At 46.1% G+C, this 18,776-nt stretch overlaps 1 protein-coding gene across 7 annotated transcripts in view; it reads right to left on the reverse strand.

The window, feature by feature from the left end:
- KCNAB2 (potassium voltage-gated channel subfamily A regulatory beta subunit 2) overlaps window positions 1–18,776 on the reverse strand; it is a 196,394-nt gene that overhangs the window by 119,891 nt on the left and 57,727 nt on the right. Inside the window, exon 1 of one of the 7 annotated variants that reach the window (XM_078145737.1) lies at window positions 1,287–1,376. The exons of the other annotated variants lie outside the window; for them this stretch is intronic. The gene's annotated coding sequence lies outside the window, so the exon portion shown is untranslated. Of the gene's footprint in view, window positions 1–1,286; window positions 1,377–18,776 lie in introns of those variants that run through there. 7 annotated transcript variants of the gene reach the window in all.

An 18,776-nucleotide genomic window follows, 5' to 3' on the forward strand; every position in this document is an offset into this window, starting at 1 on the left:
CTCTTATGCATAACCCTTTATATCCACCCTCCCTTGCTTCCTCCCTTCCTTCCTTCCTTCCTTTCCTTCCTTCCTCCCTTCCTTCTTTCCTTCCTTCCTTCCTCCCTCCCTCCCTCCCTTCCTGAAAATAGGAAACCTGGCTACCCAAATGGTCTCAGCTTATGTGGGCTCTAATCCAGATCTGTGGTACATGAGCCTTTCAACGTGTTTTAGGTCACTTTCCCCATCATGACAAGTAGACCAAGCTGCTTGCCTTTCCAGACAAGGTCAGATTTCTGCAGGGGGATAGCTGCCTCCATCCCATCATTCTTTGGTTAGACAGACAGGATGCTGAGGACTCAGGGCTGCTACAGGTAAGGAGGAAGCTGGAAAGAGTAAGGAGACACCTAGATGAGGCTGCCTGGCAGCCCTTGGCTCTGTGCCCCAGCCTTGGAACATGGGTCAGGCCCCTACAGTGCCCCAGCAGCTGTACACTCTAGTTATCAGCCGGGGGCCAACAGAGGGCATAGCCCTATCTTCAAGACATCTGCTATGTTCCCTTCTAAACAGGAAAACAGCCTTTGAATCAAGCTTGGCTATGTGTTCCTCCTGGAATCCTGTGTTGGTGAGGCTGCTTGTTTGTCTTCTGCAAGGACCTACCCAGCTCTTTTCATTACCTTCCGAGGGAAGAAAGGATGGGAGATCTGGGAGAGTGAGTGCTTCCCAGACGCTCTGCATTCAGGACACTTGGGAATGGACACACATACAAGCACGCATGCGCATGCACGTACACACACACACACACACACACACACACACACACACACACACACACACAGAGCTGACCTGCCTGGAATACTGAATCTGTCCTCTGCTCTGCAGCTACTCCTACCCAATAGGAAGTGACTGCATCAACCAGGCAACCAATCCCGCTAGAGACCTGACATCTTAAAGAGAGATGCTGCAAACAGACGGACCAGCGGACACTGCACCATCAAATGCAGCACTCCCAGCCCCAGAGAATCATTGAGGAAAGGCAGGAACTATGTTAACCACTGCAACATGGGTTGACTTTGGGGGCAGGAGGACAGCATGTCTCCTGAGCTCTTTCCCATTAAAAAAAATAATAAAAAACACTAGGCAAAGTTGGAACAGTGGAGAGGATGCTCAGTGGTTAGAGTGTACTAGGGCGGAAGTGAAGAGGTTTGAGTTCCAATTCCTGTGCCATCATTGAGGGGGTAGTGGAAAGAGCCCTGGGGGTGGAGTTAGAGGACCCGAGTTCAAAGCCCATCTGTGATACATCTTACCTATGTGACCTTGGGCAAGTCACAACCTCTCTGAATGTTTGTTCCCTCATCTGTAAAATGTGGGAGTGGGACCAGATGACCTCTGAGGACTCTCGCTGTGCCAGGTCTGATTCCAGACTCTCTCTAGTCTGCCAGCTTTGTGACTTCACCTCTCTGGGCCTCAGTTACCTTACCTGTAAAATGTGGGGAAGGGCAGTTAGACCAGTCTGGTCGTGTCCATCTCGAGATTGATGACCCTGTGTCTTGCCCTCTGACCCTGACCGGAAAAAACCCTCTAAATTTTGTTTTCAGAAGAACTTAAGCCCAGAAAGGGGTGAGGGTAATAAGCTCTTTTTGTATCATCTTCAAAGAGTTTTCAATGAAATAACAGTTGTGCAGATACCCTGAACTCTCAAAAGATGCTTCTCTAAAGAAAATGTTGTCTCATTATTACCAGAAGCGTAAGCTCAGATTTTTGTTGTTCAATTGTTTTTTTCAGTCGTGTCTGACTCTCCATGACCCCATTTGGGGTTTTCTTGGCAAAGACGCCAGAGTGCTTTGCCATCTTCCTGCTCCATTTCGTTTTACAGATGAGGAAACTGAGGCAAATGGAGGCAAGTGACCTGTCCAGGTCACACGGCTAGGAAGTGTCTGGGGCCAAATCTGAACTCAGGAAGATGAGTCTTCCTGACTCGGAGCCTGGCACTCTGTGCACTATGGTGCCCCCTAGCTGCCCAAGCTCAGCTTTATCCTTCCCCTAGTTTCACCCCCTCATTTGAGCAAGGAGAAAGCTAAGCCCAAGAGAGGGAAGGTTGACTTGCCTGTGGTCACACAGTTAAATAAGGGCCAGAACTGGAAACCAGGCCCTTGGATGGTAGCCAGGGGTTTTTAGCCTGAGGTCTGGCCATTCGTTTTTCACTATTTAGATAAGTGTATTTCAATATAATACATTTCTTTTATAATCCCCTATGTTTTATTTTCTGCATTTAAAAACGTGATGCGGGGTTCATGGCACAAAAAGGCACATCTACCACAATGGCTAGGTAGAAAGGAAATGATAACAACTCTTAAAAGGTCCAAAAGGGCCTGAGAAGCCTCGGTTTCTCCCTCTGCCCCCACAGACAAAGACTTCTAGACTTTTTTTTTTAGGTATCGTGATGTGGGAGGGCAAGAAATGATGCTGGAAGGGAAGAAACAAACGAAACCCCAAAGTGAAGGGTGTACACTCAAAACGACGGTGCTAAAGACTCGCCTCTTGGTATCTTCTAAAGAACCAACAGAAACCACTAGGGAGCTACTTTGTCAGGAGAGTGCCTGGAAGGCTCTGAAGGTGTCTTCACATTGGAAGAAGGCCATGGTGTTACTTTGCTTCAGGGAAAAGGAATTGCAGAAATGATCTCCAATGGGGCCGGGTACATTTCAGGAGGAAAAGTACCAGAAATAGGTGGGATGGATTGTAAAAAAAAAAAAATAGACCCTTGGGATCTGTGCAGACAGGCTGTGCTGGGTGAGCAGCCTCCAGGACTTGGGATTCTAACTTGATCCATGCTGGCTCCACTAGTCTCTGTCTGTAGGAAAGACCTTGAATGGCTCTGGCCTCTTTTTGTTCCCCTGTAAAATGAAGGGGTTGGACCGAGCTCTTTACTCCAGGAGGCATCAGTGAGTGGTGGTGGGGAGGGTGGAGGTGGAAATACATGAATTATACTAAGGCAGCTAGGTGGTGTGCTGGATATAGAACTAAGCTGGGTCAGGAAGAACTGAATTGAAATCCAGCTTCAGATACTTACTAGCTGTGTGAGCCTTGGCAAGTCACTTAACCTCTCTCTGCCTCAGTTTCCTCAACTGTAAAATGGGGATAATAATAGCACCTACCTCTCAGGGTTGTTGTGAATATCGAATGGGATGATAACGAAGAGTAAAGCACTTAGCACGGTGCCCGGCACATAGTAGGTGCTATATAAATGTTAGCTACCATTGTCATCATTATTTGAATATAACTTTAGTTTTTCTTTGAATCCTCTCTCATGGTCACCAAAAGAATGGCCATGTGCTAAGGGCCTGGTTTAACCAAGCTTTCCAATTATGATAATAGGAAATTGTCTTTTGTTGTTTTGACAAGACCTGTGATTTCATGGGTGAAGGGGAGTACTGGGGAATGATCCTTCATCACCAAGGCAGACTGGCAATTCTCCTGCCACTCAGAAAGAACCCTGGGGCAGTGAAAGGTGGGGTCACGTACCCAGAGTCATACAGCCAAGAGGCATCAGAGGGGTTTTTGAACCCAGGTCTTCCTGATTCAGAGGTCAACTCTCTACCTCTTGGCATGCCAGATAAACAATGGGGATACCTGGGATTTTTCATAGCACTTTAAAGTTCACCAACGGCATCTCATGTGGGTCCTATGAGCAATCTCAGGGTGGGGAGCACTATGGGTGTTGCCACATTTTGCAGATAAAGAAGATGAGTTTCAGAGGGATGAATGGACTTGCCCATGGCTGCACGGTGAATAAACATTCAAGGTGGGATTCCTGCCCCTGGGTTCCCCCATTTTCTACCAAGGTGTCAGAGAAATGAAGGGATTTGTCTATGCTCATGTCGTGAGTAGATTTTTTTGGGGGAAATTGAACCCAGGTCTTCCTGACTTTAAGTCCAGCCCAATGTCCACTGGGATATGCTGCAACCAGCTTTTATGATAAATCATAGGATTAGAAAAGGTTAAATCTGTAAGGACCCTTAGAAACAATCTGGTCCATTGCCCTTACAGGAAACAGGCCCAATGAACAGGGACAGTATGAGCTCAGCTATCCAGATTCCCCCAGGTTTCTTCTTTATTGTTTATCTCATAAGGGTCAAGGTCAAATCATAAAGGTCACAGCGAGCCTCTTGGGAAATCCCAAACCCTGAAATATCTGCATATATATGTATATGTATGTATATATCTACATGTATGTATAGCAGAAAGGCTCACAGGATCTTGGAAAGGGTCTTTATGGGCATCTAGTTTAACACTTTCATTTAATTAAGAGATGAAAAAACAGGCCCAGATGGGGAGTTGACTTGCTCAAGGTCACACACCTTTGGTCTCTACTGAGATCAGCTTGGGGACCGAAGTTAGGAAGTCACCTAGGGACAGGAAGAGGTGTCACCCAAACGCCCTTGCTTCACACACCCTCCCTTCTTCTGCCAGATTGCACCTCACTGTAAGCCAAAGACAAGAGCCCATTAGCACAGCCTTCTCCCACACAACAGACCTGAGATAACTTTGATCAGACACCTCTTATTGGGATGGTGGAGAGCTTGAACAAGAGATGCTGCTGGTTCCGAATGTACTTTGGCAAGAAATCTGCTGGCAATGAATGCTTCTGGGACCTGAGCTCTATCCTGGAAGTCATCACAGACTCCACCCTGGCTCTCTTTTTGCTGCTTGGTGATCTGTTGTCTCTCACCTGATGGCCAGCCCTGTGTCTCTAATGCCTGCTGGACAGCTCCATCTGGATGTCCCATCAGCATCTCAAACTCAAAATGTCTAAAACAGAACTCATTATCTTCCCCCCTACACCCATCCTTTTCCTAACAACTCCAGTTCTATCAAACACACCACCAATCCAGTTACCCACATTGACACCTCCAGATTTACACTCCCTCCCTCGCCCATACTGCCCTGCCTCCCAGATCCAACCAGATGGCCAACTTGCCTCCCACAAAATTTCTGGCATCTTCTCCAAGCGTACCAGAAACACTCTTACTCAGCCACTCATCACCTCCTCCCTTCACTGCTGCCATATCCTTCTAGTTGATCTCCCTGCCTCCAGTCTCTTCTTTCTAATACATCTTCTGCTGCAAAAAATGATATTCCTGAGGGACAGGCCCTGTTACCCTTAGTCAGAGAGATTGCTGGATCAAAGAATTAGAGATAGAAGGGACCTTTGAGCTTCTCTGGTCTAACCACTTAATTTTACAGCTGAGGAGGCTGAGGCCCAGAGTGTAGGAGTGGGGACCCAAAGAGTATGTGACAACACAAGGATCCAGGTCCTCTGTACATGAAATCCAGCATGAAGGCCAGACCAGCCCTGACCCCTCCCTGTCCTCTAGAAGGCTCCTCTGAGTCACGCAGAGCAAAGCCTGCCCAAGAAGGACAAGGACCTGTTTTGGAAGGAGTAACAGAAATGTCCCTGTGGAACCCCAGATTCAAAGGTGAAGCCTGCTGTCATCAGGGTTAAAAAAATCTGGCCCCACAACTGATTTTTAAAAGGCTGCAGAGGAAGAAAACAGCCCCAGCCCTTCTCTCAGTATCTTCACCACTCAGCACAGTGCCTGGCACACAGCAGATGTTCAGTAATGTTTACTGATTGATTGGCGTGAAGAATCTGACTGTGACAACATCTTATTTGAGAATAGCCAAGTCATTCTTGACTCTAGCTGGACACTTGAATCTAGAGGGGGGACAGAGAGCTGTCTGATTCGGCTGGAGCAGAGAGGGGAAGGCAAGACAACATGGCATGGGGGAAAGAGCTAGTCGCAGAACCAGGAAGACCCAGGTTCAAGTGCTGCTCCTCCTCCACACTGGTTGTATGACCTTGGCGAAGTCACCTAACTTCCGCATGCTCAGGAAATTCTAGGTGACTTTAAGTTGCTGAGAAGGTGGTGATCTGTATTAGTGGGGGGCATTCCCATACTGGTGACATCAGGGGTCTAGTTCCTAACCTTATAGTAAAGAGTATCATATGTGCAGGCAGACAGGATGTGATGGTGCTAGGTTCTGAAAGGCCTTGAAGGCAAAGATTTTACTCACTGAGACAACAGGGAGCCACTGAAGATGTAGTAGCATGATTGGAGTGAAGAGTAGTTTGGCAACAGTATGAAGGAAAGACTGGAGGGGGACAGGGTAGTAGCAGGAGAACCTGCTTGGTCTCACTGCAATAGGCCAAGTAGATGGGCCCTTGAAGAGGCTGCTGAGAGACGTGACTGTTATTTTATTGAGCTTATGAAAGCTGGGGCCAAGCTGGTAGGGATGGGATGGCAGGTGATGAGCAAATGCCCTGGCTCACACTTTACCTACCCCCATGAATGACTCTGGGGCGATGCCATGGACAATAGTATCTCTGCCTCTCTCTCTACCACTCTCTCTCTTTCTCTCTGTTACATACACACACACACACACACACACACACACAGAGCTTTGCTCTTTGTAAAACTCCTCTGAAGCCCCACAGCAATCCTGAGAGGTAGGAACCTCAGGTTATCATTATTCCTGTTTCCTAGAAGTGGAAACTGAGGCCCACAGAGACTTGCCCACGGTCACACACCTAGTGGTTGTCAGGGGCAGGGCTCAAACCTAGCCCTTCCTGACTTTCAGGTCCAGCACGCTGCCCACTGCCCCAGCCAGCTGCCTCCATGTCCCCTTTATCCTCAGTTCAGGCAAGAGCAGGTTGAAGTGGCTTTTTCCAGGGCCAGGGTGAGGCCCCGGAATCCTGGCCTTCCTGTGATGCACTGGCTGGGTGGCTTCGTACTCAGTGTGGAGCAAGGCTGCTTGGGCCGCCGCTGGGATGACAGCCACTGGTCCTGCTGGCATTTCTACCGCCCCTGGCCCTGGGTGAATTCCCTCACTGCAGGTAACAAAAGGACAGTATAGTCTGGCAGGGCTGGCTGTGATCCTGGGAAAGGACTGATCTAGGTCAGTTTGAGGGCAAAGAGAGGGAAGTTCCACCTGGCCTCCTCAAGGCCTGACTCGGGCCACAGGAAGGGCCCTGGGTGCAGGGGGGTGCTGGAGCCAGCTCTGATGGCTACAATCTCAGTAAACCAGGGCTTCATTTCTGTTCTGTTGGTCGTCTAGAAAGTGGCAGGGAGAACATGTTAGTGATACAAATTAAACTCAGAAGAGTGTCATGCCTGTAGCTTGTTGTTAAACACTGGCTGGTATGCCTCTGCTGAGGTATGTCAGTTGCCTCGGCATGTGAGGCTCTATTACATAGTGCCTTTGGGGCAGAAGGCCTGGGTTCAAGCCCTATCATATCCCAGCTGGATGGCCATCAGATCTAATGTCAAAGGCTGGACAGGACTTTTTAACCTGGAGAAGTTCTGAAGGAAATGAGAGCTTTCTTCAGGTATCTGAAGGGCCTTTGCATGGAAGAGGGATTGGGCTACACTGGAAACTGAGGCCCAGGGAAATGAAATGACTTGCCCAGGGTCACACAGGCAATGAGTACATAAGCAGGGCACAATTTCCCAGGGCCCCAAGCAACTCTCTAAGACACAGATTCTTCACCTGGGTTTGAAACTTTTTTTCTTTTACAAAAGTATTTTAATAGAATTAGTTTCCTCTGTAATTCTATGTGTTTTATTCTATGCATTTAGAAACATGACTCTGAGAAGGGGTCCACACACCTCACCAGACTGCCCAAGAGAAAGTTTAAGAAGCTTTTCTCTAAGACTAGAAGATATAAAAAAAACCAAGTTGCCACCCTGATCCGGTGGATGACATTTTGAGACTGAGGGTTTCCTATACTTGTGAACTCATAGGTCTGGACCAAAAAATTACACAGAAAACTGATTCTCAGTCTTGGAAAAGATCTCAGGGGCCAATCTGATATAGATCGTAAGCTCCTTGAGGGCAAGGACTGTCTGTTGCCTCTTTTTGTATCCCTAGTGCTTAACACAGTGCCTGACACATAGTAGGAACTTAATGAAGGTATATTGACTGACTGACATCTCATTTAACTCATAAATAAGTAAGAAATCACCCTTTATAACATACTGGACAAGGGACCATTCATTCAGTTTCTGCTTGAAGACTTCCAGGGTGGGGAACCCACTGCCTTCTACTTTGGGACAGTTACAAGGAAGTGTCCTCCTACCTCCAGTCTCAATCTGCCTCTTGTCCATTTCTACCCCACTGCTCCTGGCTCTGTCCTTTGAGGCCAACAAGGATAAGTCTACTCTCTCTACTACATGACAGCCCGTCAAATACTTTCTGACAGCTATCATGCCCTTCTAAATATCCTTCCTCTAGGTTAAACCTCCTCGGGTCTTTCAGTGGGTTCTGATATGGCCCCATCTCAGAGTCCTGCAACCTCCTGGCTGCCTCCCTCTGATTGACCCTTCAGCTCATTAACGTCCTTCCCAAAATCTGACACCCAGAACTAGCACAACAATCCAGATGCTCGAGGGACTTCCCCATCACCTTCACGCCTGCCCTTCCTTCCTCCCACTCCAACCCTTCAAGGCTCCAGCAGCTGGATTACAAATGCTTATGCTTAAGAGGGAGTGAGTTTTGAGGCATGCTTTATCAAATTTTCAGGTGACACAAAGCTGAAAGGGATAGCTAATGCAGGTGATTACAGAGTCAGGATACAAGAGAATCTTGGCAGGCTGGAACAAAATCCTGAATCTAATAAGATGAAACTTAATAGGGATGAATGTAAAATCCTAAATTGGGTTAAAAAATGGCTAGATGAGAGTTTATAGACAAGGTTCTGGGGCTTTTAGTGGACTGTTAGGTCAACGCTGTAAGCCAACATTGGAGCACGGAGGCAAAAAAAGTCTATGTTAATAGAAGGTGTGCTGTCCTGCTATATTCTGCCACATAACAAGACATCTGGAGGGTTGTATTTGATTTTGGGAAGGGCATCGACAAGCTGGGCAAATTGAGACCAAGACAACCATAACGGGGAGATGACTGGAAACCAGGTGATAGGAAGATTTGTTCATGGAACTGGGGATGTTTAGCTGTGAGGAAAGAAGACTCAGGGTGGGGATGGGGTGGGGGGCATGAGAGCTATCAAGTGTTTGAATGGCTATCATGTGCGAGAGGGGAGTAGTCCCAGAGGACAGAATGAGGAATGTGGGTTAGAAGCTGCAGAGAGGCAGATTTAGTGGTTGATGTAAGAAAGAATGTTCGATGTAAGGAAATACTCCTAACCATTGGAACTGCCCAAAAGTGGAATGGGAGACCTCTGGAGGTGCTGAGTTCCTCCTCACTGGAAATCTTTAACAAGACTGAATAAGGACTTGTTGGGGAAGCTAGAGAAGGAATGAGAGGCAATAACTGGTTTAGAGTTGGCCATCAAGTCAGGAAGACTTGGGTTCAAGTCCTGCGTGGTCACACACTAGTTTGCCACACACTCTCAGTGCCTTGGGCAGCTCTTCAAGATTATAAGTTGCAGAGCAGATACAGATCTGCTTTGGATAGAGGGTCTTCTCTATACCAAAGGAAATCATAACCCTGGTCCCCAAACAGAAGACAGTTTGTTCCCATAAGGGTAGGATGAGTTGCTTGAGATTTTCTTACTGTGAGATGAAAAGAGTGAAAGTAGTTGGAACAATTTTTCACTGACCAAGCAGAATTCAGCCATATGTTGCTTGCTGAGATATGGGGGGGGGGGAGAGAGAGAGAGAGAGAGAGAGAGAGAGAGAGAGAGAGAGAGAGAGAGAGAGAGAGAGAGAGAGAGAGAGAGAGAGAGAGAGAGAGAGAGAGAGAGAGAGAAGAGGGGAGAGGGAAGGAAGGAGAGAGGAGAGAGGAGAGACATCAAAAGAAGAGTAGGGGCTGTTACAACTTAATGTCCTTAGCATTGCTACCTACCCATGGAAAATGTTTCATAGAATCCAAGAATCTCAGAGTTATAAGGGGTTCTAGAGGCTATACCTAATCAAACCTATACCAACCTATACCTGAACACAAATCTCCTCTCTAATATACCCAACGGGAAGCCATTGGCAAAAGCCAAAGGCAGCTAAGGTTTAATCCTGGTTCCAGAAAGAGCGACAGTGTTAGAAATAATCCTGAAAGGTTATCACGTTCATTCTCCTTCCTTCAGAACAGAGATTACAGGAGAGAGATAAGGGAGAGAGGGTTGTCTTGTCTGTTTTGTCTGATCTTGGAGCATGTCCCTTAATCTCGGAGGGCCTTAGTTTCCTCATCTATAAAATAAGGGAGCCTCTAAGTCTTCTTCCATCTCTAGATCTAGGGTTCTACCACTCTATGGTCTTCCCCCCCCCATTATATTGTGAGCCCTTTGATGATAAGGGCTGTGGGTTTTTGCTTTTCCACTTTTCTTTGTATTCCTAGTGTTTGGCACACCTCAAGTGCTTGTAAATGCTTGTTGACTGATTATGACCCAACCAATTGCAGGACTTAGAGCTGGAAGCCACCTGAGAGGTCATCCAGTCGCAAGGAGAATGGCTGGACCAAAGGCACACAGGTTGCAGCCATCATCCTCTCCCATTCCATTTACAAAGCTGATAATGACACAGAATCAGAAAAGGAAAGGAAGATGGAAAGCACCAGGTTGGGGCTGATCCTAGAGCAGCCAGATGGGCAGGATTCTCCTCTCTCAGGAGCTCCTAAGGTCTGTCAAGGGACCTCAGAATTGGAGAAACCCAATTTCTCCCTGGTTTCCCACTGACACCACTGGCAGGTGGGCCTGTTCCATGGAGAGAGGATGTCAGTGAGGGCCCTGCAAAGCTGCAGCTGATTCTGTGGCTTCCCCTAAGGCAATAAAAAGAAGGAATATGTCTCCATCAAAAGGCTGTGTTAAACACCACACTCTACCGTCCCTTGCCAAAACCTCGAGCAACTGGGTCACGACATGGGCATGGGGGAGGCTGCCGCCTTCTCCTGGCACCTCTGAGAAGGGATGAATGTGACTCATCAAGGCAGGCTGGCAGCCATTGACAGGACGCGGCAGTGGGTTTTTCCTCCACCATGACACAGTCTACCAAGGCAGCAGCAGGCTCAGGCTGACACCAACCTTTGCTTGCAGCTCTGGGTTAGGCTGGAGCTGTGCTCATTGGGCCAAAGTTTGCCAGTTATTTGAGATACTCTCATCTGGCCTGGAGGCTGGTGCTGTCTCCCTCCGAGAAATATTCAGGAGGCACCTGGAATAAGACTCTGCTCTAGAAACTCCTGTGATATCCTTCCACTGGGATGGCAAATGGACCAAAGGACCACAGATCTAGAGGTGGAAGGAACCTTTGACGTCATCTAGTTCATAACCTGTCACTTATAGTTACAGACTAGCAAACTAGGTGAATCACTCGGCCACGCAACTGGGTGGTGGTAAAGGATAAGGGCAAGATCTGAATTCAAGTCCTCTGACTCCAAAGTCTATGCTCTTCCCACTGGACTGCACTGTCTCTCTTGTAACCTGGTACCTTTTTAGTAGAACCGACTCTTTCCTCCCGAACCCAGCAGGCTTTCTCTCCTGTCTGTTACACATCTCTAAAACTGAAAATCAATTTTGTGAAATATGACTGAAGCAGAAACAGCTTGAGTCAAAACAGAATGAGGCAGCTAGGTTGGCTCAGTGGATACAGTGCTAGGGCCTGGAGTCAGGAAGACCTCAGTTCAAGTATGGCCCAAGATACTCCCTACCTGTGTGACCCTGAGTAAGTCACTTAACCTCTGTTTGCCTTAATTCACTGGAGAAGGAAAAGGCAAACTGCTTCAGTATCTTTGCCAAGAAAACCCCACACGAGGTTAAGAAGGTTTTATTTATTTATTTTTTGTGCAGCAGCTAGGTGACTCAGTGGAGAGAGCACTGGACCTGGAGTCAGGAAGACCCAAGTTCAAATCTGGCCTCAGACACTTACTAGCTGTGTGACTCTGGACAAATCATGTAACCCTGTTTGCCTCAGTTTCCTCATCTGTAAAATGAGCTGGAGCCCCAAATGGGGTCACGAAGAGTTGGATATGACTGAAGAACAACAATAAGTTATTTATTCTGTATGTACTTACTTGTGTATGTGTTGTTTGCTCTAATACAGCCCCCCTTGGAGGCATGAATTGCTTTATTTGTCTTAATAGCAACATAGCTAGCATTTGTATAGTATTCTATAGTCCTTTTTTTTTTTAGGCAATTAGTGTTAAGTGACTTGCCCAGGGTCACACAGCTAGTAAGTGTCAAGTGTTTGGTCTGAGGCCAGATTTGAACTCAGGTCCTCCTGACTTCAGGGCTGGTGCTCTATCCACTGCGCCACCTAACTGCCCCATATTCTATAGTACTTTAAGGCTTGCAAAATACTTTACAAATACGATGATGATGATGATGGAACAAGCATTTATATGGCACCTGCTATGCACCAGGCACTATACTAAGTGCTTTACAAATATTATCTCATTTTATCCTCACAAAACAATTCTGGGGTGTGTGTGTGTGTGTGTGTGTGTGTGTGTGTGTGTATGCTATTATTATCAAACCCATTTTACAGAAGAGGAAATTAAGGCAGACAGAGGTTAAGTGACTTGCCCAGAATCACACAGTTAATAAATGTCTGAGGTCACATTTGAACTCACATCTTTCTGACCCCGGGTCCAGCACTCTAGCTACTGTACCACCTAGCTTTGTCCTTTGCAAACCCATCACCTACCCTGGTGCTGGCATGCAGTAATAAGTGCTCACTGAACTGAAATCCTGAATTTCACAGATGAGGGAACTAGGGCCAGAGAAATCAAGTGATCTGTTCCAGGTCACAGAGGTCAGAAGTGTCAGAGCCACGATTCTAAACCAGTCCCCTGGCTCTAGATCTAGTACTCTCGCCTGCCTCTTCATTTTTATCGACTCTAAGCAGGCTCTCCTCCCCCTGCTCCTCCAGACTCAGTGGCCAAGCTTTTGTATTCTCTCCCTTCTTCCTCTCTCCTATGCACACCAATCCCAGGACCTAGTAAGTAAGCATTTTTAAAAAAAATTTCATGGTGAGGCCAAAATAAAGACTGAAAAAAAAAAAGTCAATGGGCTCCATCAACAAGGTAAAAGCCTGAGGAGGGGGAAGAGTAGAAAAAAATGAAAGAATGAAAATAGTTTTAAGAACTCAATAAATACTTCATGACTAATGAAAAGAGAGGTGGAATGTAGAAAAGCAAGTGACAAGGGGAGTCAGAGAGAAAGGAAAGCTGAGATAGGAAGAGAAGAAAGGCATATGGCAGATGGTGGGCGGTGGCCCCTACTCAGCCCAGGTGCTTGGAGAATAGGGAGAGACAAGGACACATCCCAGAGAAATGCCAATGGAGGCAACACTAGGGAGAAGAGACAAAGCTTTTCAGGAAGGACTCAGAGAAACTGAGCAGTCATTCAAAAAGCATTTATGTCTAGGAAGGGGGCAAGAACCTGGCTTTCTCCTCATCATTAACACAATGACAAAAGCTAGCAGTGATGGTATACACACTTTAAAGGTTGTAAAGAGCTTGACACAAATAATCTTGTTTTATCCTCATAACCACCTCAGGAGGTAAGTGCTATTATTATCCCCATTTTACAGAAGTAACTGAGGCTGTTTAAGGGAGTCTGAGGCTGGATTTGAACTCAGGACTTCTTGATCTTAAGTCCAGAGCTCTATTTACCAAATCACCTAGCTGTTGTGGGGAGCATCTGAAGGTCTGTTACATGGGAGAGGGATTAGGCTTGCTTTCCCTGTCCTCAGAAGGAACGACTAGGAGTAATAGTGTTGGGCTAATGTCAGGAAAAACTCCCTAACAATGTAGAATGGTTCAGAAATGGAATGGGTTAGCTTGAGAGGTAGTGAGTTCCCCATTCTCTTCCTGTGCTTCAGATCCTTCAAGTTGGGGCTTGTAGAGGGGATTCTTGCAAACTCTCTGATATTCTACACTGGGGCAAAGAAGTAGGTGGAGTCTGACTTTGGTTCCAGTCTCTGGCCTCCAGGTGCCAAGGCCTTCATACTGTTCCTTCGGGCTAGCTCCACACTTCCCACATATTGCCCCTATAAGAGAGAGGGTATGCGGGCCCATTTTCATGGACACAAGGACCGATTGCTTCTATCTCCCTCTTCCACACCTGTGAGAAAAGTGGCTGCCTGTCCACCATATACAGGGCTCGCACATGTTCCTACTCCTCCCAAACCTCCACCTCCACAAACACTAAGACCTTGGAACCCTTCTCTTCAAAGGTTGGCAGCCCCTTTCTTAAGCTTTTATTAATAATAGTAATAGGCAACATTTATATAGCAATGTATTTTACATGTTTTATTGCTTTTGGATCTCAAATAATTTTATGAGATAGGTACTATCAATATCCCCATTTTACAGATAAAGAAACTGAGGTGGAGAGAGTTAGGTGACTTGCCCAGGGTCACAAGGCTAATGAGTGGATGAGGCAGGATTAAAATTTAAGTCTTCCTGACTCCAAGACCAGCCTTCTGTCTGCTATAATACCTAGCTTGCCTTCTACCAACCACAAACCTCTCTACAAACCCCTTGGGATTTATTCTCTGCTTACCAAGACAGGAATCACTAGCTAATGGAATGATGTGCTAATGGAACTGAGCTAGCCCCTCCCTCCTTACAAATATACCACGAGCAAGTTAAGGTCGCCTGACTAAGATGCCAACATTTAAGCTCAAAAGAGTGATTCAGGAGGTGGAAATTTCAGGCCAGAAAGAAGGGAGGCACAATGACTGTGAAGCTCAAAGGAGATAACATGGGCAAACTTTAAAGGGATGATGCTAGGTAGTTCAGTGAATAGAGTGGTAGGCCAGGGCGATTCGGGTTCAAATTCTGTCTCTGATACTAGCTGTACGGCTTTGATTAAGGTCTGCTTCAGTTTCCTTAACTGAAAAAGGAAGATGATAATAATAGCACCGACCTTCCTGGCTTGTTGTGAGGACCAAAGGAGATAATATCTACAAAAACACTGTGCCAGGGCCTGGTACATAGTCAGCTATACACATGCCAGCTATCATTATTACTACAAAAAAATTTATCATTACCATTATGGTTCCCTAAGGGGAAGAGATTTTTGGGGGGCCACTAGGATCTTGAAGTACCCTTCAAATCACAGTGGAACTAAATATTTACTTTGTCTTAATAGGTACTGGCTCATCTCCAGACTCGCCCAAATCCACTCAGATGTGAACAGCATACATCTCTCTACCTGAAGCTATCTTCTGTATCAGCACAATCCACATTTTATCTGTTGTATGAATTTAGATTGGGGCATAACTTCCAACCACACAGAGCAGTGGAAAAAATGGTAGACTTGGAGCCGAGAATCCGGGTTCTAATCTAGCCACCGCCATTTCCTATCTATCCCTGGTCCTCTGTTTGTACATGTGCAGAATGAGAGGGCTGGGCTAGACATTCTCCCTTTCAGCCCCAAACTTACAGACGGCTGTAGTAGCATAGAGTTCAGACAGGCTGACTTCTAAACCCACTGTGGTCTGGCACACAGTAGGCACTTCCAAAATGCTTGTTGATGGACTGACCTAAGATTCCTGTGGACAACTTTGCTCAATGACCCCTCTGATTAATAATATTGAGTGATGCATAAAAGAAGAAGCTGTTTGCTTGCCAAAGGTAGCTCACCACGTTCCCAGGGGACATCTAGTGTAGAGTCCAAGTCAAGAAGGGATTCCCTATAGATGGAAAGGTCCTCCAGATGCTCTTGTCTATAGAAGGGACTGTGATGATGGCATCAAGTCCTGGCACCCTGCAGAACATCTTACATGAGACTCAAAATCTCAAGAGTTTGGCCTAACCATCCACAAAGGAAGAAGCAAGGGGAGGAAGAATTCTGATTGTCTAGATTGTGATATGCAGTTGGCTGGACAATGGGCAGAGCTCATCCAACAGTATGTGTATTCTAAGTTGTTGTTTTTTTTTTCAGCTAGGCAATGGGGTTAAGTGACTTGCCCACAGTCACACAGCTAGTAAGTGTCAAGTGTCTGAGGGTGGATTTGAACTCAGGTCCTCCTGACTCCAGGGCCAGCACTCTATCCACTGCACCACCTAGCTGCCTCTTTTTTATTTTATTTTATTTTATTTTTTTCTGGCTAGGCAATAGAGTTAAGTGACTTTCCCAGGGTCACACAGCTAGTAGGTGTTATGTGTCTGAGTCTAGATTTAAACTCAGGTCCTCTTGAATCCAAGGCCGGTGCTCTATCCACTGTGCCATCTAGCTTCCCCAGTACATGTATTCTAAACGGACACTGTGCAAAGACAATCAGCTGGGAACAGGAGAAGAAAAGGAGACAGGATTGTCTGTGTGTCATTTTACACTGTTTTAAAAAATGATTTCCATGACCTCCTTGAAGCAATATACCATATTTTCAAGCCCAATACTCCTTTGGTGACTGTGTGGCTATAAGTCATGAAATGATGAAATTAAGGATCAACTTAAAGTCAATAGAAAGACATGTTGTAGGCATGGGCAGGCAAGGCAGGCTGTTATTGCTAATGAATTAGGAGGAGAAGTGATAGCAAGACGCAAGCAGAGACATGTACAATGAGAAAAAGATGGGCCTGTTATATGAGAAGTGGGATAAGTGATGGGTGAACTTTGGTACTCCACTGGTAGTGATGAATTGTCAAGAGAACTTGAGAAAGGCCCTTATACTTATAACAAATTTTTGAGAGGACCACGGTTGAGAGTTGTATGGCAGAGGTGGCCTGAACCAGGTTAAAATGTAATTGGGAAACGTTTGACAAAATAAATAAAAATACAATTTAACACAGGTAATGTTAACTTGTGGTTTTCCAAGTCAACATACGGCCTGCTGAGCTGTTTTTATTTGAGTTTGACACTGCTATAATACAGGTCAGGCCTGGACTGGTTGCTATCTATACTGCTGGAAGAAATATCCATGTCTATGAGAACACAGATCTATTGGAATATGTCCATGAGAGGCAGTATGGTGCAGTGGGCAGGGTATTGGAGCCAGGAAGATGTGGGATTGAATCTTGTCTTTGATGCTAGCTGTATGAACATATTTTACTTCTTCATTGTGCAATGTGCTAGACTCTGCAGATACAAAGATAAAAGTCAAACAGTCCCTGCCCTCCCAGAGTTCATATTCTGCTGGGGGTGAGGGAGAAGTATTGATACAGATAAGTAAATAGAGAAAATAAACACAAAGTGATTGGGGTGGGGGCGGGGAACAGTAAGTGGGATATCCCAGAAGGGCCTCCTATAGTTTGTGCTTGGTCTGAGCTCTGAAGGGAGCTGGAGGTGGAGATTCCAAGAAGCTGGAGGGGAGGATGTGGGGGCCATGAATGGAGGATGTGAATGGAGAGACTAGAGTGGGACCAGCTTGTCTGGAAGACAGAATCCAGATCAGGGAGCAATGTGAAATCTGGGAAGGTCGGTAGTTGTGAAGGGTTTTGAATACCAAACAGGAAATTGTAGTTTATTTGGCTGGTAATAGGAGCCCCTGAAAGGAATCATAGCTGTTATCTATAAGGCACTTTCAAGTTTGCAAAGCGCTTTATAAATGTTATCTCATTCTGTCCTCACAACATCCCTGGGAGTGAGGTGGCTGCCATTATCTCCAATTTATTTATTTATTTAGGCGAGGCAATTAGGGTTAAGTGACTTGCCCAGGGGCACACAGCTAGTAAGCAGCAACCGAATTTGAACTCAGGTCCTCCTGACTCCATGGCTGGTACTCTATCCACTGTGCCACCTAGCTGTCCCCTGCATCCCCAATTTGAAGATGATGAGCCTGAGGGAAATAGAGGCTAAGTGACTTACTTACTCAGGGTCACTCAGCTCGACTGTAACTCGGGTTTTCCTGCATCCATGTCCAGAGCTCTATCCCCCGAGCCACTTAATCCCCAGTGAAGCTTCTTGAACAAGGAAGCGACATGTTCAGGTCTATGCTTTTGGTATAATGATTTCTCAGTGCAGTGGAAAGTGCTCACGTAAATGTCAGCTGATGCTTTTTAGGCCTGGCTAGATCAAAGTCACTGTGATTGATTCCAAGTCCACCCACAGGCACTAGGAACAGGAGAAACTTTTACTACGAATGCTATACAAATATGAAAGGAGGTGAGAGAGTTTTTCTATGTTTTAGAGGCAAAGGAGGGAGGGAATGAGCATTTAGGCAGCACCTACTATGTACCAGAGATTGTGCTTATTTATCTCATTTGATGTGATTGACATTATCTTGTCTGATGCTCCCAGTCATCACCCCCATTTCATAGCTGAGAAAACTGAGGCAGAAGAAGTTTAAATGACTCTCCCAGGGTCACATAGCTAGTAGGTGTTAGAGGCTGGATTTGAATTCAGGTCTTTCTATCCAATACTACCTAGCTATTAGTAGTAGTTTCTACTACTGGTATATTACTTCTTTTTTATTTTTGTTATTTATCAAGAATCCATGGAAAGTATTAAAGACAGTGCATCAAAAATCCCTAGGCACCTCTCACCTTCCCCCCCCAGTAGAATATAAGCCCCTTGAGAGTAGGGACTGCTTCCATTTCATCTTTCTTTCTTTCTTTCTTTTTTTTTTTTGTGTGAGGTAATTGGGGTTAAGTGACTTGCCCAGAGTCACACAGCTAGTGAGTGTTACGTGTCTGAGGCCGGATTTGAACGGAGGTCCTCCTGACTCCAGGGCTGCTGCTCTATCCACTGAGCAACCTAGCTGCCCCCCCACCCCATTTCATCTTTTAACCCTAGTCCCCAGCTCTATGCCAAATATGCAGTGGGCACTTAATATATGTGTGCTGAATTGACATTAAAAGACCCTTCCAAAGTCGGATCCAGTGATCCCAAGACATGTCCTCAT

The sequence above is a fragment of the Phascolarctos cinereus genome, unplaced genomic scaffold (genome assembly GCF_003287225.1).
Source record: "Phascolarctos cinereus isolate Bilbo 61053 unplaced genomic scaffold, phaCin_HiC Scaffold_726;HRSCAF=1367, whole genome shotgun sequence".
Classification (NCBI taxonomy): domain Eukaryota; kingdom Metazoa; phylum Chordata; class Mammalia; order Diprotodontia; family Phascolarctidae; genus Phascolarctos; species Phascolarctos cinereus.